The 26,371-nt window shown below is 47.3% G+C and overlaps 16 non-coding genes and 1 pseudogene across 16 annotated transcripts; all 17 read right to left on the bottom strand.

Annotated features, from left to right (window-relative positions):
• Positions 1-823: 823 nt before the first annotated feature.
• LOC141242152 (U2 spliceosomal RNA) lies at positions 824-1,014 on the bottom strand. The gene has a single exon (XR_012306798.1). It is a non-coding gene; the product is annotated as a U2 spliceosomal RNA (small nuclear RNA).
• Positions 1,015-2,128: 1,114 nt separating this feature from the next.
• LOC141242200 (U2 spliceosomal RNA) lies at positions 2,129-2,313 on the bottom strand. The gene has a single exon (XR_012306844.1). It is a non-coding gene; the product is annotated as a U2 spliceosomal RNA (small nuclear RNA).
• Positions 2,314-2,837: 524 nt separating this feature from the next.
• On the bottom strand, positions 2,838-2,995 carry LOC141242237 (U2 spliceosomal RNA; annotated as a pseudogene).
• A 1,115-nt stretch (positions 2,996-4,110) lies between these two features.
• On the bottom strand, positions 4,111-4,301 carry LOC141242003 (U2 spliceosomal RNA). The gene has a single exon (XR_012306654.1). It is a non-coding gene; the product is annotated as a U2 spliceosomal RNA (small nuclear RNA).
• A 1,115-nt stretch (positions 4,302-5,416) lies between these two features.
• LOC141242002 (U2 spliceosomal RNA) lies at positions 5,417-5,607 on the bottom strand. The gene has a single exon (XR_012306653.1). It is a non-coding gene; the product is annotated as a U2 spliceosomal RNA (small nuclear RNA).
• Positions 5,608-6,719: 1,112 nt separating this feature from the next.
• On the bottom strand, positions 6,720-6,910 carry LOC141242001 (U2 spliceosomal RNA). The gene has a single exon (XR_012306652.1). It is a non-coding gene; the product is annotated as a U2 spliceosomal RNA (small nuclear RNA).
• A 1,115-nt stretch (positions 6,911-8,025) lies between these two features.
• Positions 8,026-8,216, bottom strand: LOC141242000 (U2 spliceosomal RNA). Its single transcript, XR_012306651.1, has one exon. It is a non-coding gene; the product is annotated as a U2 spliceosomal RNA (small nuclear RNA).
• Positions 8,217-9,331: 1,115 nt separating this feature from the next.
• LOC141241999 (U2 spliceosomal RNA) lies at positions 9,332-9,522 on the bottom strand. Its single transcript, XR_012306650.1, has one exon. It is a non-coding gene; the product is annotated as a U2 spliceosomal RNA (small nuclear RNA).
• A 1,115-nt stretch (positions 9,523-10,637) lies between these two features.
• Positions 10,638-10,828, bottom strand: LOC141241998 (U2 spliceosomal RNA). The gene has a single exon (XR_012306649.1). It is a non-coding gene; the product is annotated as a U2 spliceosomal RNA (small nuclear RNA).
• A 1,116-nt stretch (positions 10,829-11,944) lies between these two features.
• On the bottom strand, positions 11,945-12,135 carry LOC141241996 (U2 spliceosomal RNA). The gene has a single exon (XR_012306647.1). It is a non-coding gene; the product is annotated as a U2 spliceosomal RNA (small nuclear RNA).
• Positions 12,136-13,250: 1,115 nt separating this feature from the next.
• Positions 13,251-13,441, bottom strand: LOC141241995 (U2 spliceosomal RNA). The gene has a single exon (XR_012306646.1). It is a non-coding gene; the product is annotated as a U2 spliceosomal RNA (small nuclear RNA).
• Positions 13,442-14,556: 1,115 nt separating this feature from the next.
• On the bottom strand, positions 14,557-14,747 carry LOC141241993 (U2 spliceosomal RNA). The gene has a single exon (XR_012306645.1). It is a non-coding gene; the product is annotated as a U2 spliceosomal RNA (small nuclear RNA).
• A 1,115-nt stretch (positions 14,748-15,862) lies between these two features.
• LOC141241992 (U2 spliceosomal RNA) lies at positions 15,863-16,053 on the bottom strand. The gene has a single exon (XR_012306644.1). It is a non-coding gene; the product is annotated as a U2 spliceosomal RNA (small nuclear RNA).
• Positions 16,054-17,168: 1,115 nt separating this feature from the next.
• On the bottom strand, positions 17,169-17,359 carry LOC141241991 (U2 spliceosomal RNA). The gene has a single exon (XR_012306643.1). It is a non-coding gene; the product is annotated as a U2 spliceosomal RNA (small nuclear RNA).
• Positions 17,360-18,474: 1,115 nt separating this feature from the next.
• On the bottom strand, positions 18,475-18,665 carry LOC141242294 (U2 spliceosomal RNA). Its single transcript, XR_012306900.1, has one exon. It is a non-coding gene; the product is annotated as a U2 spliceosomal RNA (small nuclear RNA).
• A 1,115-nt stretch (positions 18,666-19,780) lies between these two features.
• LOC141242293 (U2 spliceosomal RNA) lies at positions 19,781-19,971 on the bottom strand. The gene has a single exon (XR_012306899.1). It is a non-coding gene; the product is annotated as a U2 spliceosomal RNA (small nuclear RNA).
• Positions 19,972-21,086: 1,115 nt separating this feature from the next.
• On the bottom strand, positions 21,087-21,284 carry LOC141242205 (U2 spliceosomal RNA). The gene has a single exon (XR_012306849.1). It is a non-coding gene; the product is annotated as a U2 spliceosomal RNA (small nuclear RNA).
• Between the last annotated feature and the right edge of the window lie 5,087 nt (positions 21,285-26,371).

Below are 26,371 nucleotides of genomic sequence, written 5' to 3'. Positions count from 1 at the left end.
TTAGCAGGAGGGCTCCTGATTACATACCTCTCCTGCTGCTGCTGCTGCTGGCTGTCCAGCAGCAAACTGAAGGTGGCTGCTGCTGTGCACAGGTATATAAAGGCTCAGAGCCTATTATGACACGCGCAGCCAGCGTTCCATTGCCACATTCCATCTACTGCAGGCAGGATACCTGGCTGGCTGAATGTCGCTGAGAAGCTCACAGAGACCGCCATAAGCAACAGTTTAACAGAATGCCACAGACTAATCAACCAAACTTTTTGGGTTGGGTTCTCTTTTATAGTCTGCAGGCATTAAATGAAAGAAGTCAGTGTTCCAGCAGAAGGAGACAACGTTTCAGAAAAGGCATTGTAGCAAACCAAAAAAGAAATTTTAAGCGCAGCAGAGTAACCAGCGCACATACCTGTTAGCTCAGGTGAGTTTAAAAGGCTGCTGTTGATAACAAGGGCATTTGCTAAATAGATGGTGTGTGTGCAACAATATACTGAAAGGTCAATTATATTGTGCAGCTTATCTCACCACCTGTAGTTATTTAGGTGAAAGCTCCAAAATGCTTGCCTAATATGTCTGTTTATCCAAAAGGAAGTAAAAAGGGAGAGCTAGAAAGATAGCATTGCATCACATTACATGGCAATGCAATGCACAGTTGCTGAAGTTGAACCAAAATGAGCTTGTAATCTGGCTTCTGCAACTTTGAACATGAAAAATCCAATGAGGAGAAGAAAAGCAAAGCCAAAGAGTCCATCCCCAAATCCGACAAACAAGCAAAATGAACAAAAAACATTGAATTCAATTCTTTCTGATTTTAGAAACTGCATTAAAGAAGGGGTGCACCGGTCCTGGATATACTGCAATACCAGGTCAATGCGTGGAGTGGACAGAGCAAGCTCTTTTTCCATCTCCCTGTTCTAAAAATCCATTTAATATATGGTCCCCAGATAGGGGACGTATCAGATATTAAACTGATAAGAACAGATACTACACTTGATCTTAGCCAAAAGGCCGAGAAGCGATAACCAGAATTGGTTTCAAACTACGGAGCCACCCAAGGATCCTAAAAAGTCCATTTGTGGAGATGAGCTCCTGGACTCCCGTTAAGAAGACATGTTGTCAACCTCTAGATCCCTTACATGCCTGCACTTTTCGGCTTGCTGCTGCTGCAATCCACGCGTTTTAGATCTGCATAACTCCACCTCTTTAAACACAGCACCTTCACCCCCTGCTGTTCCCACCCGCCTCAACACCGTTGGAAGGGAGGAGAACCAATTAAGGCGGGGGGTGGGGTGGAACGAGCAGCTGTCTACCCTTAGCAGGAGGGCTCCTGATTACATACCTCTCCTGCTGCTGCTGCTGCTGGCTGTCCAGCAGCAGACTGAAGGTGGCTGCTGCTGTGCACAGGTATATAAAGGCTCAGAGCCTATTATGACACGCGCAGCCAGCGTTCCATTGCCACATTCCATCTACTGCAGGCAGGATACCTGGCTGGCTGAATGTCGCTGAGAAGCTCACAGAGACCGCCATAAGCAACAGTTTAACAGAATGCCACAGACTAATCAACCAAACTTTTGGGTTGGGTTCTCTTTTATAGTCTGCAGGCATTAAATGAAAGAAGTCAGTGTTACAGCAGAAGGAGACAACGTTTCAGAAAAGGCATTGTAGCAAACCAAAAAAGAAATTTTAAGCGCAGCAGAGTAACCAGCGCACATACCTGTTAGCTCAGGTGAGTTTAAAAGGCTGCTGTTGATAACAAGGGCATTTGCTAAATAGATGGTGTGTGTGCAACAATATACTGAAAGGTCAATTATATTGTGCAGCTTATCTCACCACCTGTAGTTATTTAGGTGAAAGCTCCAAAATGCTTGCCTAATATGTCTGTTTATCCAAAAGGAAGTAAAAAGGGAGAGCTAGAAAGATAGCATTGCATCACATTACATGGCAATGCAATGCACAGTTGCTGAAGTTGAACCAAAATGAGCTTGTAATCTGGCTTCTGCAACTTTGAACATGAAAAATCCAATGAGGAGAAGAAAAGCAAAGCCAAAGAGTCCATCCCCATATCCGACAAACAAGCAAAATGAACAAAAAACATTGAATTCAATTCTTTCTGATTTTAGAAACTGCATTAAAGAAGGGGTGCACCGGTCCTGGAGATACTGCAATACCAGGTCAATGCGTGGAGTGGACAGAGCAAGCTCTTTTTCCATCTCCCTGTTCTAAAAATCCATTTAATATATGGTCCCCAGATAGGGGACGTATCAGATATTAAACTGATAAGAACAGATTTTTTTTTGATTGAAGCTGCATCCAAGGCACTGATAAATGTGACCGAAGTCACACCAAAACAGCGCACGAGGTGAGGATTCATGTGGACCCTTCCCGGAGGAGAGGGTTCCCAATAAACCATCCCCATCCCTCCGAGCCAGAAGGCCACAGCGAGGGTCAGGGATCTCCGATGCTCTCCCTAGCCGAAGCCGGAGAAGAGCCGTTTTCGTGCTCCCAGCTTCCATCTAGGCTGCCACCCTAGTGGAGCTGGAGCCTGTGTTGGTTTCTCAGCCCAAAGCTGACCGGACCTCCGACCGGGTTTATAAAAATTCCCCTTCCTAGCCCGGAGGCCAGGAATAGGGGGGGTTGCTCAGAAAGTATGATTGGCAAAGGTGCGGCGTGCTACGAAGCCAAGTCTTTCTGGGGTTCCCAGTCCCAGTAAGCTTGGACTCCCACCAGGGCGCCTACTCCTGGGGCACATTGCTCCAAAGCCCTCACACTTACCCAGCCTAGTGACTTCGATCCTGGAGGGCCATGTTTTCCATCAGATAACTCTATGAGCCACCTGGCGTACTAACAAGTGCACCAAACCAGTGTGTAATATGCATCAATTTACTAGGGCAGCCCAAGGACAAAACTGCCTTTTCAAAAGATACTACACTTGATCTTAGCCAAAAGGCCGAGAAGCGAACAGATACTACACTTGATCTTAGCCAAAAGGCCGAGAAGCGATAACCAGAATTGGTTTCAAACTACGGAGCCACCCAAGGATCCTGAAAAGTCCATTTGTGGAGATGAGCTCCTGGACTCCCGTTAAGAAGACATGTTGTCAACCTCTAGATCCCTTACATGCCTGCACTTTTCGGCTTGCTGCTGCTGCAATCCACGCGTTTTAGATCTGCATAACTCCACCTCTTTAAACACAGCACCTTCACCCCCTGCTGTTCCCACCCGCCTCAACACCGTTGGAAGGGAGGAGAACCAATTAAGGCGGGGGGTGGGGTGGAACGAGCAGCTGTCTACCCTTAGCAGGAGGGCTCCTGATTACATACCTCTCCTGCTGCTGCTGCTGCTGGCTGTCCAGCAGCAGACTGAAGGTGGCTGCTGCTGTGCACAGGTATATAAAGGCTCAGAGCCTATTATGACACGCGCAGCCAGCGTTCCATTGCCACATTCCATCTACTGCAGGCAGGATACCTGGCTGGCTGAATGTCGCTGAGAAGCTCACAGAGACCGCCATAAGCAACAGTTTAACAGAATGCCACAGACTAATCAACCAAACTTTTTGGGTTGGGTTCTCTTTTATAGTCTGCAGGCATTAAATGAAAGAAGTCAGTGTTCCAGCAGAAGGAGACAACGTTTCAGAAAAGGCATTGTAGCAAACCAAAAAAGAAATTTTAAGCGCAGCAGAGTAACCAGCGCACATACCTGTTAGCTCAGGTGAGTTTAAAAGGCTGCTGTTGATAACAAGGGCATTTGCTAAATAGATGGTGTGTGTGCAACAATATACTGAAAGGTCAATTATATTGTGCAGCTTATCTCACCACCTGTAGGTTTTTAGGTGAAAGCTCCAAAATGCTTGCCTAATATGTCTGTTTATCCAAAAGGAAGTAAAAAGGGAGAGCTAGAAAGATAGCATTGCATCACATTACATGGCAATGCAATGCACAGTTGCTGAAGTTGAACCAAAATGAGCTTGTAATCTGGCTTCTGCAACTTTGAACATGAAAAATCCAATGAGGAGAAGAAAAGCAAAGCCAAAGAGTCCATCCCCAAATCCGACAAACAAGCAAAATGAAGAAAAAACATTGAATTCAATTCTTTCTGATTTTAGAAACTGCATTAAAGAAGGGGTGCACCGGTCCTGGAGATACTGCAATACCAGGTCAATGCGTGGAGTGGACAGAGCAAGCTCTTTTTCCATCTCCCTGTTCTAAAAATCCATTTAATATATGGTCCCCAGATAGGGGACGTATCAGATATTAAACTGATAAGAACAGATACTACACTTGATCTTAGCCAAAAGGCCGAGAAGCGATAACCAGAATTGGTTTCAAACTACGGAGCCACCCAAGGATCCTGAAAAGTCCATTTGTGGAGATGAGCTCCTGGACTCCCGTTAAGAAGACATGTTGTCAACCTCTAGATCCCTTACATGCCTGCACTTTTCGGCTTGCTGCTGCTGCAATCCACGCGTTTTAGATTTGCATAACTCCACCTCTTTAAACACAGCACCTTCACCCCCTGCTGTTCCCACCCGCCTCAACACCGTTGGAAGGGAGGAGAACCAATTAAGGCGGGGGGTGGGGTGGAACGAGCAGCTGTCTACCCTTAGCAGGAGGGCTCCTGATTACATACCTCTCCTGCTGCTGCTGCTGCTGGCTGTCCAGCAGCAGACTGAAGGTGGCTGCTGCTGTGCACAGGTATATAAAGGCTCAGAGCCTATTATGACACGCGCAGCCAGCGTTCCATTGCCACATTCCATCTACTGCAGGCAGGATACCTGGCTGGCTGAATGTCGCTGAGAAGCTCACAGAGACCGCCATAAGCAACAGTTTAACAGAATGCCACAGACTAATCAACCAAACTTTTTGGGTTGGGTTCTCTTTTATAGTCTGCAGGCATTAAATGAAAGAAGTCAGTGTTCCAGCAGAAGGAGACAACGTTTCAGAAAAGGCATTGTAGCAAACCAAAAAAGAAATTTTAAGCGCAGCAGAGTAACCAGCGCACATACCTGTTAGCTCAGGTGAGTTTAAAAGGCTGCTGTTGATAACAAGGGCATTTGCTAAATAGATGGTGTGTGTGCAACAATATACTGAAAGGTCAATTATATTGTGCAGCTTATCTCACCACCTGTAGTTATTTAGGTGAAAGCTCCAAAATGCTTGCCTAATATGTCTGTTTATCCAAAAGGAAGTAAAAAGGGAGAGCTAGAAAGATAGCATTGCATCACATTACATGGCAATGCAATGTACAGTTGCTGAAGTTGAACCAAAATGAGCTTGTAATCTGGCTTCTGCAACTTTGAACATGAAAAATCCAATGAGGAGAAGAAAAGCAAAGCCAAAGAGTATATCCCCAAATCCGACAAACAAGCAAAATGAACAAAAAACATTGAATTCAATTCTTTCTGATTTTAGAAACTGCATTAAAGAAGGGGTGCACCGGTCCTGGAGATACTGCAATACCAGGTCAATGCGTGGAGTGGACAGAGCAAGCTCTTTTTCCATCTCCCTGTTCTAAAAATCCATTTAATATATGGTCCCCAGATAGGGGACGTATCAGATATTAAACTGATAAGAACAGATACTACACTTGATCTTAGCCAAAAGGCCGAGAAGCGATAACCAGAATTGGTTTCAAACTACGGAGCCACCCAAGGATCCTGAAAAGTCCATTTGTGGAGATGAGCTCCTGGACTCCCGTTAAGAAGACATGTTGTCAACCTCTAGATCCCTTACATGCCTGCACTTTTCGGCTTGCTGCTGCTGCAATCCACGCGTTTTAGATCTGCATAACTCCACCTCTTTAAACACAGCACCTTCACCCCCTGCTGTTCCCACCCGCCTCAACACCGTTGGAAGGGAGGAGAACCAATTAAGGCGGGGGGTGTGGTGGAACGAGCAGCTGTCTACCCTTAGCAGGAGGGCTCCTGATTACATACCTCTCCTGCTGCTGCTGCTGGCTGTCCAGCAGCAGACTGAAGGTGGCTGCTGCTGTGCACAGGTATATAAAGGCTCAGAGCCTATTATGACACGCGCAGCCAGCGTTCCATTGCCACATTCCATCTACTGCAGGCAGGATACCTGGCTGGCTGAATGTCGCTGAGAAGCTCACAGAGACCGCCATAAGCAACAGTTTAACAGAATGCCACAGACTAATCAACCAAACTTTTTGGGTTGGGTTCTCTTTTATAGTCTGCAGGCATTAAATGAAAGAAGTCAGTGTTCCAGCAGAAGGAGACAACGTTTCAGAAAAGGCATTGTAGCAAACCAAAAAAGAAATTTTAAGCGCAGCAGAGTAACCAGCGCACATACCTGTTAGCTCAGGTGAGTTTAAAAGGCTGCTGTTGATAACAAGGGCATTTGCTAAATAGATGGTGTGTGTGCAACAATATACTGAAAGGTCAATTATTTTGTGCAACTTATCTCCCCACCTGTAGTTATTTAGGTGAAAGCTCCAAAATGCTTGCCTAATATGTCTGTTTATCCAAAAGGAAGTAAAAAGGGAGAGCTAGAAAGATAGCATTGCATCACATTACATGGCAATGCAATGCACAGTTGCTGAAGTTGAACCAAAATGAGCTTGTAATCTGGCTTCTGCAACTTTGAACATGAAAAATCCAATGAGGAGAAGAAAAGCAAAGCCAAAGAGTCCATCCCCAAATCCGACAAACAAGCAAAATGAAGAAAAAACATTGAATTCAATTCATTCTGATTTTAGAAACTGCATTAAAGAAGGGGTGCACCGGTCCTGGAGATACTGCAATACCAGGTCAATGCGTGGAGTGGACAGAGCAAGCTCTTTTTCCATCTCCCTGTTCTAAAAATCCATTTAATATATGGTCCCCAGATAGGGGACGTATCAGATATTAAACTGATAAGAACAGATACTACACTTGATCTTAGCCAAAAGGCCGAGAAGCGATAACCAGAATTGGTTTCAAACTACGGAGCCACCCAAGGATCCTGAAAAGTCCATTTGTGGAGATGAGCTCCTGGACTCCCGTTAAGAAGACATGTTGTCAACCTCTAGATCCCTTACATGCCTGCACTTTTCGGCTTGCTGCTGCTGCAATCCACGCGTTTTAGATCTGCATAACTCCACCTCTTTAAACACAGCACCTTCACCCCCTGCTGTTCCCACCCGCCTCAACACCGTTGGAAGGGAGGAGAACCAATTAAGGCGGGGGGTGGGGTGGAACGAGCAGCTGTCTACCCTTAGCAGGAGGGCTCCTGATTACATACCTCTCCTGCTGCTGCTGCTGCTGGCTGTCCAGCAGCAGACTGAAGGTGGCTGCTGCTGTGCACAGGTATATAAAGGCTCAGAGCCTATTATGACACGCGCAGCCAGCGTTCCATTGCCACATTCCATCTACTGCAGGCAGGATACCTGGCTGGCTGAATGTCGCTGAGAAGCTCACAGAGACCGCCATAAGCAACAGTTTAACAGAATGCCACAGACTAATCAACCAAACTTTTTGGGTTGGGTTCTCTTTTATAGTCTGCAGGCATTAAATGAAAGAAGTCAGTGTTCCAGCAGAAGGAGACAACGTTTCAGAAAAGGCATTGTAGCAAACCAAAAAAGAAATTTTAAGCGCAGCAGAGTAACCAGCGCACATACCTGTTAGCTCAGGTGAGTTTAAAAGGCTGCTGTTGATAACAAGGGCATTTGCTAAATAGATGGTGTGTGTGCAACAATATACTGAAAGGTCAATTATATTGTGCAGCTTATCTCACCACCTGTAGTTATTTAGGTGAAAGCTCCAAAATGCTTGCCTAATATGTCTGTTTATCCAAAAGGAAGTAAAAAGGGAGAGCTAGAAAGATAGCATTGCATCACATTACATGGCAATGCAATGCACAGTTGCTGAAGTTGAACCAAAATGAGCTTGTAATCTGGCTTCTGCAACTTTGAACATGAAAAATCCAATGAGGAGAAGAAAAGCAAAGCCAAAGAGTCCATCCCCAAATCCGACAAACAAGCAAAATGAACAAAAAACATTGAATTCAATTCATTCTGATTTTAGAAACTGCATTAAAGAAGGGGTGCACCGGTCCTGGAGATACTGCAATACCAGGTCAATGCGTGGAGTGGACAGAGCAAGCTCTTTTTCCATCTCCCTGTTCTAAAAATCCATTTAATATATGGTCCCCAGATAGGGGACGTATCAGATATTAAACTGATAAGAACAGATACTACACTTGATCTTAGCCAAAAGGCCGAGAAGCGATAACCAGAATTGGTTTCAAACTACGGAGCCACCCAAGGATCCTGAAAAGTCCATTTGTGGAGATGAGCTCCTGGACTCCCGTTAAGAAGACATGTTGTCAACCTCTAGATCCCTTACATGCCTGCACTTTTCGGCTTGCTGCTGCTGCAATCCACGCGTTTTAGATCTGCATAACTCCACCTCTTTAAACACAGCACCTTCACCCCCTGCTGTTCCCACCCGCCTCAACACCGTTGGAAGGGAGGAGAACCAATTAAGGCGGGGGGTGGGGTGGAACGAGCAGCTGTCTACCCTTAGCAGGAGGGCTCCTGATTACATACCTCTCCTGCTGCTGCTGCTGCTGGCTGTCCAGCAGCAGACTGAAGGTGGCTGCTGCTGTGCACAGGTATATAAAGGCTCAGAGCCTATTATGACACGCGCAGCCAGCGTTCCATTGCCACATTCCATCTACTGCAGGCAGGATACCTGGCTGGCTGAATGTCGCTGAGAAGCTCACAGAGACCGCCATAAGCAACAGTTTAACAGAATGCCACAGACTAATCAACCAAACTTTTTGGGTTGGGTTCTCTTTTATAGTCTGCAGGCATTAAATGAAAGAAGTCAGTGTTCCAGCAGAAGGAGACAACGTTTCAGAAAAGGCATTGTAGCAAACCAAAAAAGAAATTTTAAGCGCAGCAGAGTAACCAGCGCACATACCTGTTAGCTCAGGTGAGTTTAAAAGGCTGCTGTTGATAACAAGGGCATTTGCTAAATAGATGGTGTGTGTGCAACAATATACTGAAAGGTCAATTATATTGTGCAGCTTATCTCACCACCTGTAGTTATTTAGGTGAAAGCTCCAAAATGCTTGCCTAATATGTCTGTTTATCCAAAAGGAAGTAAAAAGGGAGAGCTAGAAAGATAGCATTGCATCACATTACATGGCAATGCAATGCACAGTTGCTGAAGTTGAACCAAAATGAGCTTGTAATCTGGCTTCTGCAACTTTGAACATGAAAAATCCAATGAGGAGAAGAAAAGCAAAGCCAAAGAGTCCATCCCCAAATCCGACAAACAAGCAAAATGAACAAAAAACATTGAATTCAATTCTTTCTGATTTTAGAAACTGCATTAAAGAAGGGGTGCACCGGTCCTGGAGATACTGCAATACCAGGTCAATGCGTGGAGTGGACAGAGCAAGCTCTTTTTCCATCTCCCTGTTCTAAAAATCCATTTAATATATGGTCCCCAGATAGGGGACGTATCAGATATTAAACTGATAAGAACAGATACTACACTTGATCTTAGCCAAAAGGCCGAGAAGCGATAACCAGAATTGGTTTCAAACTACGGAGCCACCCAAGGATCCTGAAAAGTCCATTTGTGGAGATGAGCTCCTGGACTCCCGTTAAGAAGACATGTTGTCAACCTCTAGATCCCTTACATGCCTGCACTTTTCGGCTTGCTGCTGCTGCAATCCACGCGTTTTACATCTGCATAACTCCACCTCTTTAAACACAGCACCTTCACCCCCTGCTGTTCCCACCCGCCTCAACACCGTTGGAAGGGAGGAGAACCAATTAAGGCGGGGGGTGGGGTGGAACGAGCAGCTGTCTACCCTTAGCAGGAGGGCTCCTGATTACATACCTCTCCTGCTGCTGCTGCTGCTGGCTGTCCAGCAGCAGACTGAAGGTGGCTGCTGCTGTGCACAGGTATATAAAGGCTCAGAGCCTATTATGACACGCGCAGCCAGCGTTCCATTGCCACATTCCATCTACTGCAGGCAGGATACCTGGCTGGCTGAATGTCGCTGAGAAGCTCACAGAGACCGCCATAAGCAACAGTTTAACAGAATGCCACAGACTAATCAACCAAACTTTTTGGGTTGGGTTCTCTTTTATAGTCTGCAGGCATTAAATGAAAGAAGTCAGTGTTCCAGCAGAAGGAGACAACGTTTCAGAAAAGGCATTGTAGCAAACCAAAAAAGAAATTTTAAGCGCAGCAGAGTAACCAGCGCACATACCTGTTAGCTCAGGTGAGTTTAAAAGGCTGCTGTTGATAACAAGGGCATTTGCTAAATAGATGGTGTGTGTGCAACAATATACTGAAAGGTCAATTATATTGTGCAGCTTATCTCACCACCTGTAGTTATTTAGGTGAAAGCTCCAAAATGCTTGCCTAATATGTCTGTTTATCCAAAAGGAAGTAAAAAGGGAGAGCTAGAAAGATAGCATTGCATCACATTACATGGCAATGCAATGCACAGTTGCTGAAGTTGAACCAAAATGAGCTTGTAATCTGGCTTCTGCAACTTTGAACATGAAAAATCCAATGAGGAGAAGAAAAGCAAAGCCAAAGAGTCCATCCCCAAATCCGACAAACAAGCAAAATGAACAAAAAACATTGAATTCAATTCTTTCTGATTTTAGAAACTGCATTAAAGAAGGGGTGCACCGGTCCTGGAGATACTGCAATACCAGGTCAATGCGTGGAGTGGACAGAGCAAGCTCTTTTTCCATCTCCCTGTTCTAAAAATCCATTTAATATATGGTCCCCAGATAGGGGACGTATCAGATATTAAACTGATAAGAACAGATACTACACTTGATCTTAGCCAAAAGGCCGAGAAGCGATAACCAGAATTGGTTTCAAACTACGGAGCCACCCAAGGATCCTGAAAAGTCCATTTGTGGAGATGAGCTCCTGGACTCCCGTTAAGAAGACATGTTGTCAACCTCTAGATCCCTTACATGCCTGCACTTTTCGGCTTGCTGCTGCTGCAATCCACGCGTTTTAGATCTGCATAACTCCACCTCTTTAAACACAGCACCTTCACCCCCTGCTGTTCCCACCCGCCTCAACACCGTTGGAAGGGAGGAGAACCAATTAAGGCGGGGGGTGGGGTGGAACGAGCAGCTGTCTACCCTTAGCAGGAGGGCTCCTGATTACATACCTCTCCTGCTGCTGCTGCTGCTGGCTGTCCAGCAGCAGACTGAAGGTGGCTGCTGCTGTGCACAGGTATATAAAGGCTCAGAGCCTATTATGACACGCGCAGCCAGCGTTCCATTGCCACATTCCATCTACTGCAGGCAGGATACCTGGCTGGCTGAATGTCGCTGAGAAGCTCACAGAGACCGCCATAAGCAACAGTTTAACAGAATGCCACAGACTAATCAACCAAACTTTTTGGGTTGGGTTCTCTTTTATAGTCTGCAGGCATTAAATGAAAGAAGTCAGTGTTCCAGCAGAAGGAGACAACGTTTCAGAAAAGGCATTGTAGCAAACCAAAAAAAGAAATTTTAAGCGCAGCAGAGTAACCAGCGCACATACCTGTTAGCTCAGGTGAGTTTAAAAGGCTGCTGTTGATAACAAGGGCATTTGCTAAATAGATGGTGTGTGTGCAACAATATACTGAAAGGTCAATTATATTGAGCAGCTTATCTCACCACCTGTAGTTATTTAGGTGAAAGCTCCAAAATGCTTGCCTAATATGTCTGTTTATCCAAAAGGAAGTAAAAAGGGAGAGCTAGAAAGATAGCATTGCATCACATTACATGGCAATGCAATGCACAGTTGCTGAAGTTGAACCAAAATGAGCTTGTAATCTGGCTTCTGCAACTTTGAACATGAAAAATCCAATGAGGAGAAGAAAAGCAAAGCCAAAGAGTCCATCCCCAAATCCGACAAACAAGCAAAATGAACAAAAAACATTGAATTCAATTCTTTCTGATTTTAGAAACTGCATTAAAGAAGGGGTGCACCGGTCCTGGAGATACTGCAATACCAGGTCAATGCGTGGAGTGGACAGAGCAAGCTCTTTTTCCATCTCCCTGTTCTAAAAATCCATTTAATATATGGTCCCCAGATAGGGGACGTATCAGATATTAAACTGATAAGAACAGATACTACACTTGATCTTAGCCAAAAGGCCGAGAAGCGATAACCAGAATTGGTTTCAAACTACGGAGCCACCCAAGGATCCTGAAAAGTCTATTTGTGGAGATGAGCTCCTGGACTCCCGTTAAGAAGACATGTTGTCAACCTCTAGATCCCTTACATGCCTGCACTTTTCGGCTTGCTGCTGCTGCAATCCACGCGTTTTAGATCTGCATAACTCCACCTCTTTAAACACAGCACCTTCACCCCCTGCTGTTCCCACCCGCCTCAACACCGTTGGAAGGGAGGAGAACCAATTAAGGCGGGGGGTGGGGTGGAACGAGCAGCTGTCTACCCTTAGCAGGAGGGCTCCTGATTACATACCTCTCCTGCTGCTGCTGCTGCTGGCTGTCCAGCAGCAGACTGAAGGTGGCTGCTGCTGTGCACAGGTATATAAAGGCTCAGAGCCTATTATGACACGCGCAGCCAGCGTTCCATTGCCACATTCCATCTACTGCAGGCAGGATACCTGGCTGGCTGAATGTCGCTGAGAAGCTCACAGAGACCGCCATAAGCAACAGTTTAACAGAATGCCACAGACTAATCAACCAAACTTTTTGGGTTGGGTTCTCTTTTATAGTCTGCAGGCATTAAATGAAAGAAGTCAGTGTTCCAGCAGAAGGAGACAACGTTTCAGAAAAGGCATTGTAGCAAACCAAAAAAGAAATTTTAAGCGCAGCAGAGTAACCAGCGCACATACCTGTTAGCTCAGGTGAGTTTAAAAGGCTGCTGTTGATAACAAGGGCATTTGCTAAATAGATGGTGTGTGTGCAACAATATACTGAAAGGTCAATTATATTGTGCAGCTTATCTCACCACCTGTAGTTATTTAGGTGAAAGCTCCAAAATGCTTGCCTAATATGTCTGTTTATCCAAAAGGAAGTAAAAAGGGAGAGCTAGAAAGATAGCATTGCATCACATTACATGGCAATGCAATGCACAGTTGCTGAAGTTGAACCAAAATGAGCTTGTAATCTGGCTTCTGCAACTTTGAACATGAAAAATCCAATGAGGAGAAGAAAAGCAAAGCCAAAGAGTCCATCCCAAAATCCGACAAACAAGCAAAATGAACAAAAAACATTGAATTCAATTCTTTCTGATTTTAGAAACTGCATTAAAGAAGGGGTGCACCGGTCCTGGAGATACTGCAATACCAGGTCAATGCGTGGAGTGGACAGAGCAAGCTCTTTTTCCATCTCCCTGTTCTAAAAATCCATTTAATATATGGTCCCCAGATAGGGGACGTATCAGATATTAAACTGATAAGAACAGATACTACACTTGATCTTAGCCAAAAGGCCGAGAAGCGATAACCAGAATTGGTTTCAAACTACGGAGCCACCCAAGGATCCTGAAAAGTCCATTTGTGGAGATGAGCTCCTGGACTCCCGTTAAGAAGACATGTTGTCAACCTCTAGATCCCTTACATGCCTGCACTTTTCGGCTTGCTGCTGCTGCAATCCACGCGTTTTAGATCTGCATAACTCCACCTCTTTAAACACAGCACCTTCACCCCCTGCTGTTCCCACCCGCCTCAACACCGTTGGAAGGGAGGAGAACCAATTAAGGCGGGGGGTGGGGTGGAACGAGCAGCTGTCTACCCTTAGCAGGAGGGCTCCTGATTACATACCTCTCCTGCTGCTGCTGCTGCTGGCTGTCCAGCAGCAGACTGAAGGTGGCTGCTGCTGTGCACAGGTATATAAAGGCTCAGAGCCTATTATGACACGCGCAGCCAGCGTTCCATTGCCACATTCCATCTACTGCAGGCAGGATACCTGGCTGGCTGAATGTCGCTGAGAAGCTCACAGAGACCGCCATAAGCAACAGTTTAACAGAATGCCACAGACTAATCAACCAAACTTTTTGGGTTGGGTTCTCTTTTATAGTCTGCAGGCATTAAATGAAAGAAGTCAGTGTTCCAGCAGAAGGAGACAACGTTTCAGAAAAGGCATTGTAGCAAACCAAAAAAGAAATTTTAAGCGCAGCAGAGTAACCAGCGCACATACCTGTTAGCTCAGGTGAGTTTAAAAGGCTGCTGTTGATAACAAGGGCATTTGCTAAATAGATGGTGTGTGTGCAACAATATACTGAAAGGTCAATTATATTGTGCAGCTTATCTCACCACCTGTAGTTATTTAGGTGAAAGCTCCAAAATGCTTGCCTAATATGTCTGTTTATCCAAAAGGAAATAAAAAGGGAGAGCTAGAAAGATAGCATTGCATCACATTACATGGCAATGCAATGCACAGTTGCTGAAGTTGAACCAAAATGAGCTTGTAATCTGGCTTCTGCAACTTTGAACATGAAAAATCCAATGAGGAGAAGAAAAGCAAAGCCAAAGAGTCCATCCCCAAATCCGACAAACAAGCAAAATGAACAAAAAACATTGAATTCAATTCTTTCTGATTTTAGAAACTGCATTAAAGAAGGGGTGCACCGGTCCTGGAGATACTGCAATACCAGGTCAATGCGTGGAGTGGACAGAGCAAGCTCTTTTTCCATCTCCCTGTTCTAAAAATCCATTTAATATATGGTCCCCAGATAGGGGACGTATCAGATATTAAACTGATAAGAACAGATACTACACTTGATCTTAGCCAAAAGGCCGAGAAGCGATAACCAGAATTGGTTTCAAACTACGGAGCCACCCAAGGATCCTGAAAAGTCCATTTGTGGAGATGAGCTCCTGGACTCCCGTTAAGAAGACATGTTGTCAACCTCTAGATCCCTTACATGCCTGCACTTTTCGGCTTGCTGCTGCTGCAATCCACGCGTTTTAGATCTGCATAACTCCACCTCTTTAAACACAGCACCTTCACCCCCTGCTGTTCCCACCCGCCTCAACACCGTTGGAAGGGAGGAGAACCAATTAAGGCGGGGGGTGGGGTGGAACGAGCAGCTGTCTACCCTTAGCAGGAGGGCTCCTGATTACATACCTCTCCTGCTGCTGCTGCTGCTGGCTGTCCAGCAGCAGACTGAAGGTGGCTGCTGCTGTGCACAGGTTTATAAAGGCTCAGAGCCTATTATGACACGCGCAGCCAGCGTTCCATTGCCACATTCCATCTACTGCAGGCAGGATACCTGGCTGGCTGAATGTCGCTGAGAAGCTCACAGAGACCGCCATAAGCAACAGTTTAACAGAATGCCACAGACTAATCAACCAAACTTTTTGGGTTGGGTTCTCTTTTATAGTCTGCAGGCATTAAATGAAAGAAGTCAGTGTTCCAGCAGAAGGAGACAACGTTTCAGAAAAGGCATTGTAGCAAACCAAAAAAGAAATTTTAAGCGCAGCAGAGTAACCAGCGCACATACCTGTTAGCTCAGGTGAGTTTAAAAGGCTGCTGTTGATAACAAGGGCATTTGCTAAATAGATGGTGTGTGTGCAACAATATACTGAAAGGTCAATTATATTGTGCAGCTTATCTCACCACCTGTAGTTATTTAGGTGAAAGCTCCAAAATGCTTGCCTAATATGTCTGTTTATCCAAAAGGAAGTAAAAAGGGAGAGCTAGAAAGATAGCATTGCATCACATTACATGGCAATGCAATGCACAGTTGCTGAAGTTGAACCAAAATGAGCTTGTAATCTGGCTTCTGCAACTTTGAACATGAAAAATCCAATGAGGAGAAGAAAAGCAAAGCCAAAGAGTCCATCCCCAAATCCGACAAACAAGCAAAATGAACAAAAAACATTGAATTCAATTCTTTCTGATTTTAGAAACTGCATTAAAGAAGGGGTGCACCGGTCCTGGAGATACTGCAATACCAGGTCAATGCGTGGAGTGGACAGAGCAAGCTCTTTTTCCATCTCCCTGTTCTAAAAATCCATTTAATATATGGTCCCCAGATAGGGGACGTATCAGATATTAAACTGATAAGAACAGATACTACACTTGATCTTAGCCAAAAGGCCGAGAAGCGATAACCAGAATTGGTTTCAAACTACGGAGCCACCCAAGGATCCTGAAAAGTCCATTTGTGGAGATGAGCTCCTGGACTCCCGTTAAGAAGACATGTTGTCAACCTCTAGATCCCTTACATGCCTGCACTTTTCGGCTTGCTGCTGCTGCAATCCACGCGTTTTAGATCTGCATAACTCCACCTCTTTAAACACAGCACCTTCACCCCCTGCTGTTCCCACCCGCCTCAACACCGTTGGAAGGGAGGAGAACCAATTAAGGCGGGGGGTGGGGTGGAACGAGCAGCTGTCTACCCTTAGCAGGAGGGCTCCTGATTACATACCTCTCCTGCTGCTGCTGCTGCTGGCTGTCCAGCAGCAGACTGAAGGTGGCTGCTGCTGTGCACAGGTATATAAAGGCTCAGAGCCTATTATGACACGCGCAGCCAGCGTTCCATTGCCACATTCCATCTACTGCAGGCAGGATACCTGGCTGGCTGAAAGTCGCTGAGAAGCTCACAGAGACCGCCATAAGCAACAGTTTAACAGAATGCCACAGACTAATCAACCAAACTTTTTGGGTTGGGTTCTCTTTTATAGTCTGCAGGCATTAAATGAAAGAAGTCAGTGTTCCAGCAGAAGGAGACAACGTTTCAGAAAAGGCATTGTAGCAAACCAAAAAAGAAATTTTAAGCGCAGCAGAGTAACCAGCGCACATACCTGTTAGCTCAGGTGAGTTTAAAAGGCTGCTGTTGATAACAAGGGCATTTGCTAAATAGATGGTGTGTGTGCAACAATATACTGAAAGGTCAATTATATTGTGCAGCTTATCTCACCACCTGTAGTTATTTAGGTGAAAGCTCCAAAATGCTTGCCTAATATGTCTGTTTATCCAAAAGGAAGTAAAAAGGGAGAGCTAGAAAGATAGCATTGCATCACATTACATGACAATGCAATGCACAGTTGCTGAAGTTGAACCAAAATGAGCTTGTAATCTGGCTTCTGCAACTTTGAACATGAAAAATCCAATGAGGAGAAGAAAAGCAAAGCCAAAGAGTCCATCCCCAAATCCGACAAACAAGCAAAATGAACAAAAAACATTGAATTCAATTCTTTCTGATTTTAGAAACTGCATTAAAGAAGGGGTGCACCGGTCCTGGAGATACTGCAATACCAGGTCAATGCGTGGAGTGGACAGAGCAAGCTCTTTTTCCATCTCCCTGTTCTAAAAATCCATTTAATATATGGTCCCCAGATAGGGGACGTATCAGATATTAAACTGATAAGAACAGATACTACACTTGATCTTAGCCAAAAGGCCGAGAAGCGATAACCAGAATTGGTTTCAAACTACGGAGCCACCCAAGGATCCTGAAAAGTCCATTTGTGGAGATGAGCTCCTGGACTCCCGTTAAGAAGACATGTTGTCAACCTCTAGATCCCTTACATGCCTGCACTTTTCGGCTTGCTGCTGCTGCAATCCACGCGTTTTAGATCTGCATAACTCCACCTCTTTAAACACAGCACCTTCACCCCCTGCTGTTCCCACCCGCCTCAACACCGTTGGAAGGGAGGAGAACCAATTAAGGCGGGGGGTGGGGTGGAACGAGCAGCTGTCTACCCTTAGCAGGAGGGCTCCTGATTACATACCTCTCCTGCTGCTGCTGCTGCTGGCTGTCCAGCAGCAGACTGAAGGTGGCTGCTGCTGTGCACAGGTATATAAAGGCTCAGAGCCTATTATGACACGCGCAGCCAGCGTTCCATTGCCACATTCCATCTACTGCAGGCAGGATACCTGGCTGGCTGAATGTCGCTGAGAAGCTCACAGAGACCGCCATAAGCAACAGTTTAACAGAATGTCACAGACTAATCAACCAAACTTTTTGGGTTGGGTTCTCTTTTATAGTCTGCAGGCATTAAATGAAAGAAGTCAGTGTTCCAGCAGAAGGAGACAACGTTTCAGAAAAGGCATTGTAGCAAACCAAAAAAGAAATTTTAAGCGCAGCAGAGTAACCAGCGCACATACCTGTTAGCTCAGGTGAGTTTAAAAGGCTGCTGTTGATAACAAGGGCATTTGCTAAATAGATGGTGTGTGTGCAACAATATACTGAAAGGTCAATTATATTGTGCAGCTTATCTCACCACCTGTAGTTATTTAGGTGAAAGCTCCAAAATGCTTGCCTAATATGTCTGTTTATCCAAAAGGAAGTAAAATGGGAGAGCTAGAAAGATAGCATTGCATCACATTACATGGCAATGCAATGCACAGTTGCTGAAGTTGAACCAAAATGAGCTTGTAATCTGGCTTCTGCAACTTTGAACATGAAAAATCCAATGAGGAGAAGAAAAGCAAAGCCAAAGAGTCCATCCCAAAATCCGACAAACAAGCAAAATGAACAAAAAACATTGAATTCAATTCTTTCTGATTTTAGAAACTGCATTAAAGAAGGGGTGCACCGGTCCTGGAGATACTGCAATACCAGGTCAATGCGTGGAGTGGACAGAGCAAGCTCTTTTTCCATCTCCCTGTTCTAAAAATCCATTTAATATATGGTCCCCAGATAGGGGACGTATCAGATATTAAACTGATAAGAACAGATACTACACTTGATCTTAGCCAAAAGGCCGAGAAGCGATAACCAGAATTGGTTTCAAACTACGGAGCCACCCAAGGATCCTGAAAAGTCCATTTGTGGAGATGAGCTCCTGGACTCCCGTTAAGAAGACATGTTGTCAACCTCTAGATCCCTTACATGCCTGCACTTTTCGGCTTGCTGCTGCTGCAATCCACGCGTTTTAGATCTGCATAACTCCACCTCTTTAAACACAGCACCTTCACCCCCTGCTGTTCCCACCCGCCTCAACACCGTTGGAAGGGAGGAGAACCAATTAAGGCGGGGGGTGGGGTGGAACGAGCAGCTGTCTACCCTTAGCAGGAGGGCTCCTGATTACATACCTCTCCTGCTGCTGCTGCTGCTGGCTGTCCAGCAGCAGACTGAAGGTGGCTGCTGCTGTGCACAGGTATATAAAGGCTCAGAGCCTATTATGACACGCGCAGCCAGCGTTCCATTGCCACATTCCATCTACTGCAGGCAGGGTACCTGGCTGGCTGAATGTCGCTGAGAAGCTCACAGAGACCGCCATAAGCAACAGTTTAACAGAATGCCACAGACTAATCAACCAAACTTTTTGGGTTGGGTTCTCTTTTATAGTCTGCAGGCATTAAATGAAAGAAGTCAGTGTTCCAGCAGAAGGAGACAACGTTTCAGAAAAGGCATTGTAGCAAACCAAAAAAGAAATTTTAAGCGCAGCAGAGTAACCAGCGCACATACCTGTTAGCTCAGGTGAGTTTAAAAGGCTGCTGTTGATAACAAGGGCATTTGCTAAATAGATGGTGTGTGTGCAACAATATACTGAAAGGTCAATTATATTGTGCAGCTTATCTCACCACCTGTAGTTATTTAGGTGAAAGCTCCAAAATGCTTGCCTAATATGTCTGTTTATCCAAAAGGAAGTAAAAAGGGAGAGCTAGAAAGATAGCATTGCATCACATTACATGGCAATGCAATGCACAGTTGCTGAAGTTGAACCAAAATGAGCTTGTAATCTGGCTTCTGCAACTTTGAACATGAAAAATCCAATGAGGAGAAGAAAAGCAAAGCCAAAGAGTCCATCCCCAAATCCGACAAACAAGCAAAATGAACAAAAAACATTGAATTCAATTCTTTCTGATTTTAGAAACTGCATTAAAGAAGGGGTGCACCGGTCCTGGAGATACTGCAATACCAGGTCAATGCGTGGAGTGGACAGAGCAAGCTCTTTTTCCATCTCCCTGTTCTAAAAATCCATTTAATATATGGTCCCCAGATAGGGGACGTATCAGATATTAAACTGATAAGAACAGATACTACACTTGATCTTAGCCAAAAGGCCGAGAAGCGATAACCAGAATTGGTTTCAAACTACGGAGCCACCCAAGGATCCTGAAAAGTCCATTTGTGGAGATGAGCTCCTGGACTCCCGTTAAGAAGACATGTTGTCAACCTCTAGATCCCTTACATGCCTGCACTTTTCGGCTTGCTGCTGCTGCAATCCACGCGTTTTAGATCTGCATAACTCCACCTCTTTAAACACAGCACCTTCACCCCCTGCTGTTCCCACCCGCCTCAACACCGTTGGAAGGGAGGAGAACCAATTAAGGCGGGGGGTGGGGTGGAACGAGCAGCTGTCTACCCTTAGCAGGAGGGCTCCTGATTACATACCTCTCCTGCTGCTGCTGCTGCTGGCTGTCCAGCAGCAGACTGAAGGTGGCTGCTGCTGTGCACAGGTATATAAAGGCTCAGAGCCTATTATGACATGCGCAGCCAGCGTTCCATTGCCACATTCCATCTACTGCAGGCAGGATACCTGGCTGGCTGAATGTCGCTGAGAAGCTCACAGAGACCGCCATAAGCAACAGTTTAACAGAATGCCACAGACTAATCAACCAAACTTTTTGGGTTGGGTTCTCTTTTATAGTCTGCAGGCATTAAATGAAAGAAGTCAGTGTTCCAGCAGAAGGAGACAACGTTTCAGAAAAGGCATTGTAGCAAACCAAAAAAGAAATTTTAAGCGCAGCAGAGTAACCAGCGCACATACCTGTTAGCTCAGGTGAGTTTAAAAGGCTGCTGTTGATAACAAGGGCATTTGCTAAATAGATGGTGTGTGTGCAACAATATACTGAAAGGTCAATTATATTGTGCAGCTTATCTCACCACCTGTAGGTTTTTAGGTGAAAGCTCCAAAATGCTTGCCTAATATGTCTGTTTATCCAAAAGGAAGTAAAAAGGGAGAGCTAGAAAGATAGCATTGCATCACATTACATGGCAATGCAATGCACAGTTGCTGAAGTTGAACCAAAATGAGCTTGTAATCTGGCTTCTGCAACTTTGAACATGAAAAATCCAATGAGGAGAAGAAAAGCAAAGCCAAAGAGTCCATCCCCAAATCCGACAAACAAGCAAAATGAACAAAAAACATTGAATTCAATTCTTTCTGATTTTAGAAACTGCATTAAAGAAGGGGTGCACCGGTCCTGGAGATACTGCAATACCAGGTCAATGCGTGGAGTGGACAGAGCAAGCTCTTTTTCCATCTCCCTGTTCTAAAAATCCATTTAATATATGGTCCCCAGATAGGGGACGTATCAGATATTAAACTGATAAGAACAGATTTTTTTTTTTGATTGAATATATCTTTTATTAGCACAAAAAATAAGTTAACAGACAGTGTACAGTGCCGCAGCCCAGTACACACAGAATTCTACATCATATTTACATAGCATGAGGATACGACGCACTAACTAGACACATCACACCCCTATGCTACACAAAACACTCAATCTGAAAGAAAAAGCATGTCAATCAATACAGTACGACGAACCGTGATAAGGGATGGGGATTGGGAAAAAGGGGATGGGGAGGGGAAAATCACAGGCCCGAAGCTTTATTGAAAGACAAGACACATAAGGGGAGAGGGGGAGGAGGGGTTTAGTCCTCGTCCTCGTCCTCCGGACCGTCCATGATGGAATAGTCTCTGAGCAGGCTGTGGATCAGCCTGCGGCAGTCCTGGATGGACATCCTCTCCCTCCTCAAGATGAGCCGGTTCCTGGCGACCCAAACGGCATCCTTGAAGCAGTTCATAAGGCGCCAAGCCTCCTGGATGGCTCCGACGGTATGAACCCCAGGGAAGAGTCCGTAAAGCACAGAATGGTGCGATAGGCTCGCCCTGGGGACAGAGTTCCTCAGGTCGTCCTCAAGTGCAGTCAATAGGCGCTGTGCAAATCCGCAGTCCCAAAAAGTGTGCAAAGATGTTTCCTCCACGAAGGGGCACCTTGGGCAGTACCGGGTCTTGCACAGGTTCCGGGCATGCATGAATGACCGGACGGGCAGTCCTCCCTGAATCGCCATCCACGACAAGTCCTTGTGCCCGTTGGTCAGCCTGTCAGACGACACATTTGTCCACACAGTCTCCAGCGTGTCCTGGTGAAGTCCTGTGATGTTCTCCACGTCATCCTTGGCTCTGATTATCTTGTGGATAGTTTTGGGCTTCCACAAGTCGGGCTTGAGTCCCTCCAGTTGATGCTCCCCCACAAATCGAACGACGTCTCCGTAGAACCATGGCGTCGTCCAGTTGTAGGGGAAGGAGCTGTCCCACTTGTCAAAGCCGAGTCGCCTCCAAAGAGAAAGCAGGAAGAAGCGAGACATGGACCTGCCCGCGGAGCCATTCTTGACTTGCAAAGTCCGGCGGACACAATCACACACAAAAGAGGATCGCAGGAGGGTGGGGATATCTGGAACGCCCTTCCCACCCTTGCGAGGCTCCTTGTACATGACGGCCCGCCTGACTCTGTCCATCTTGGATCCCCAGACAAAGTGAAACACTGTCCTGGTAATGGCCCTGCACACAGTGACGTGTGGGGGCCAGGCCTGCGCCGTGTACTGCAAGACGGGCAGGACCTCATTACGCAGGACGAGTGCCTTACCCTCACAAGTGAGGTGTCTGAGGCTCCAGAGTCCGATCCGTTGCTTCACCTTGGCCAAGCGTTCTTGCCAGGACTTGAGGGCCGCTCCTTCCTTCCCGAACCAGACTCCCAGCACCTTGAGGAAATCCGGTTGAATGTTGAAGGGGAAGGGGGCGGAGGAGGCCGGCTGCCAATCCCCAAAGAGCATGGCTTCCGACTTCCTGCAGTTGACTTTGGCCCCTGAAGCCCGGCCGAACCTCTCACACGTCTGGACGAGGGCGTCGACTGAACCACGATCAGCGCAGAAGACGGTGACGTCGTCCATGTAGAGCGAGCACTTGACCTCGTGTCGTCCCGGACCCGGTGCGGTGATCCCTCTGATCTCTCCATTCTGCCGGATAGCCTCTGCGAAGAGTTCTATAACACAAACAAAAAGAAGAGGTGATAGAGGGCAGCCTTGTCTGACCCCAGAGAGGACAGGGAAGGGGTCAGTCTTCCAGCCGTTCACCAACACCGAGCTGTGGATATCAAAATACATCAGACGGACATACGAACAAAACATGTTACCCAAACCTAACCGGTGCAGAGCTCGGCCCATGAACTCGTGGGAAACCCGGTTGAAGGCCTTCTCCTGATCCAAGGAGACCAGGGCCGCGTGTGCGCGGCGGACCTTGATGTACTCGACCGTGTCCCGCACGAGAGCGAGGCTGTCTGCGATGCGACGTCCAGGGATGCCGCAGGTCTGGTCCGGGTGGATGATCCGTCCGATGACCGTCTTAAGTCGTGTCGCCATCGTCTTGGCCAGGATCTTGTAGTCCACGTTGAGCAGAGTGATGGGACGCCAATTCCTCAGGTCGCACCTCTCTCCCTTCCGCTTGTACAGGATCGTGACCATTCCTTCCCTCAAAGATGGAGGCATTCTACCCTCCACCACCATCTCCTCGTACAGGTCCAACAGGTCCGGACAGATGAGGTCTCCCAGCGCTACATAGAGCTCCGCTGGAAGACCATCACTGCCCGGGGTCCTGCCGGTCCTAAAGGATTTAGCGGCAGAGAGCAATTCGTCCACCATCAGAGGTTTGTCCAAGGCTGCCGTGCCTGCAGGATCAAGATGGTTAGTGATACCTGACAGGAACTTATCAGCAGCGTCGGGGTCGGTAGTCTTGTGGGAGTAGAGTTCGCTGTAGAAGTCGCTGACGACCCTCATCACGTCCTCCTTCCCACGTCGCATGTTTCCGCTCTCGTCTCGCAGCTCGTTCAGGGGCGTGTGACCGGCATGAAGTTTCCTGAAAAAGAATGAGTTACATTTCTCACCCTTCTCCAGATTCTCCACTTTGGAACGGAAGATGATTCGCTTGGACTCCTCCTCAAAGTGCCTTTTCAGGCTCTTCTTGGTCTCCTCCAGCTCCTCCCTCACGTCCCAGCCGCAGTGAAGAAGGTCCTGCAGCGACCGCAGCTCGCGCTGCAGCCCTCTGAAGTCCCTCCTCTTCTCACACGCCTGTTGTCGACCCTTGGCCTGAAAGAAACAGCGAAACTCAAGTTTAACATATTCCCACCAATCAGAGACTGTTTGGAAGCTACCCTTGTAGGACTGCCACATTGCGTAGGCTGCTCTCAGCTCCTCCACGACTTCATCCTGAGCCAGCAGAGCACAATTCAGCTTCCAGGAGCCGGGGCCGGACGGAAAACCGTCGCCGAGGACACCTTGTAAGTGAATGGCTCTGTGGTCGGAGAAGAAGCAGGAGACCATCGAGTGCCTACTCTGCCTGACTGCCCGAGAGGTGAACACAAAGTCAATCCTGGAGCGGAGTGAGCCATCGGGTCGGCTCCACGAATAGTTCGTGGAGCCTCTCCCCATGGAGCCCACCACGTCCTGAAGAGAGGCCTCGGTTACCATCTCGATGAGCAGCTTGGACGTGATGTCCAACTTGGCAGATGTGCCAGAACTACGACCGTCCTCCTCGATGGGGCAGTTGAAATCCCCGGCCATCACTAAGGTCCTGGTGGTGGCAAGCTGAAGCCGCAGGGTCTGGAAAAGCTCCAAACGCTCATTCTTCAGTGGGGACGCATACACGTTGATGAACCTGACAGGTTCTCCCGCCCAGTTGCCATCTACAACAAGAGCCCTGCCGCAGATGAGCTCCTGGACGGACTCAAGCGTGAATGCGCCCCCCCTGATCAGAATTGCGACCCCCGCAGACTTGCAGTCACCCCCACCGGACCAGTAGGATGGACCGTGGGACCACTCCCTGGCCAGATGTTTGAAGGACCTAGAGGAGGGAAGGGAACATTCCTGCAACATATAAACATCACACAACTGGGAAGTAAGGAAGGCATAAATAGTCTGACGTCTGAACTTGTCCTTGATGCTCCTGACATTAATGGAAAATAAGTTAATATTAGCCATCATGTAGGGAAAAAAGAAAAAGTTAGCGCAGGCAATACACCTTAGTTACCACTCCGGTCGGGTGGTCCCTCGTCGGTGTTGACTGCTGGTGACGGGATCACCAGCAGGCCCTCTTCCTCCATCTGGTCAAGCAGCGCGGCCTCGATCTCGGCGACCACCAGTTCCTCCTCTTCTGGCTCGGCCACCAGGGTCTCAACCATGTGCTCCATCTCTTCTGGCTCAGGGAGGGTATCCTCCTTTTCGCCTACGAAATCCAGAATCTTCTTTTTGGAGGATTCAGTAGCAGGGCTGTCCTCCACCTTCCTCTTTCCCCGGGTTGGAACTGGGGAGACAAGAAGGGGAAAATCCTCCTCGGAATAGATAGCGGCGGGTGGAGGAAAGGTTAATTCCACCGCTACCATGGTCTGGGGAGGGAGAGTGGCTGCCGGGGCAGGGGAAAGGACACCTGCTGAGGAGTAGGGGAAGGAGGAAGAGGAAGTGGAATCCTCAGCAGGGGTGGCCGGGGTGGGGGGGGATTGGACGGGGGTGGCAGGGGGAGGGATCGAGAGAGGGGTGACAGAACTCTTACCCTCCTTTGACTTTTTCTTCTGCTTCGGAGCTGCTGGGACCGTCGCTGGGGCTTTGGCCACCGACTCCTTGACCGCTTTGGCCTTGGTCGTCTCGGCCTTGGCCGCTGGGGCCTTGGTCGTCGCGTCCTTGACCTTCACAGGCCTGGTCGTCGGGGCCTTGTCCTCCGTAGCTGGGGTCGTCGCAACCACCGATGCCCAGGATCTCTCACGCCTGGGGCAATCCTTGTACAGATGAGCCGCCAGCCCACACAGGTTGCAGGACGTCTTCTTCGGGCAGTCCTTCGAGCTGTGTCCCGTCACTCGACAAATCCTGCAGGCATCCTCCTTGCAGTCCTTCATCTCGTGGCCGTTCTTGCCGCATCTCCTGCAGTTCCGCGGCATGTCCGGGTAATAGATGAGGCCGTAGGAGTTGCCCAGGGAGAATGTCGGGGGCAGGTGCCGAAGTCCGTCTGAGTACGCCAGGTCCCTGTGAAGTCTAACGGTCACCGCCCACTTACCTGTCCAGAAGCCGAGTCCATTCAGGATGTGAGAGGGTTCCTTCACAACCAAACAGAAGCGTCTCAGGAAGGTACAGATGTCTTGGCCTGGGGTGTGCGGGTTGCGCATGGAGACCGTGATCCTCCTTTCATCCCTCTGGATAGGGCAGCTACCTGTAAAGGCAGAGAAAGAATTATCCGGTCCTCTTGCGCTTACCATTTCCCAGAACCTCCTGCAGGTGTTCACAGTGGCGAAGGTGACGAAGAAGATCCCCGTCAAGAAGGTCTGGATGCTGAGGGTGTCCGACCTGGAGAAGCCTCGATCCAGCAGCATCTTCTGGCAGAACACGTCCGAGGACATGTCCGGCACCCTCCCATCCACTTCCTTC

This window comes from Phyllobates terribilis, unplaced genomic scaffold (assembly GCF_046119375.1).
Source record: "Phyllobates terribilis strain yellow unplaced genomic scaffold, ASM4611937v1 Scaffold_1031__1_contigs__length_461108, whole genome shotgun sequence".
NCBI classification, from domain to species: Eukaryota; Metazoa; Chordata; class Amphibia; order Anura; family Dendrobatidae; genus Phyllobates; species Phyllobates terribilis.
Note: the sequence above shows the minus strand (reverse complement) of the source record. Positions and strands in the feature narration are given on the sequence as shown.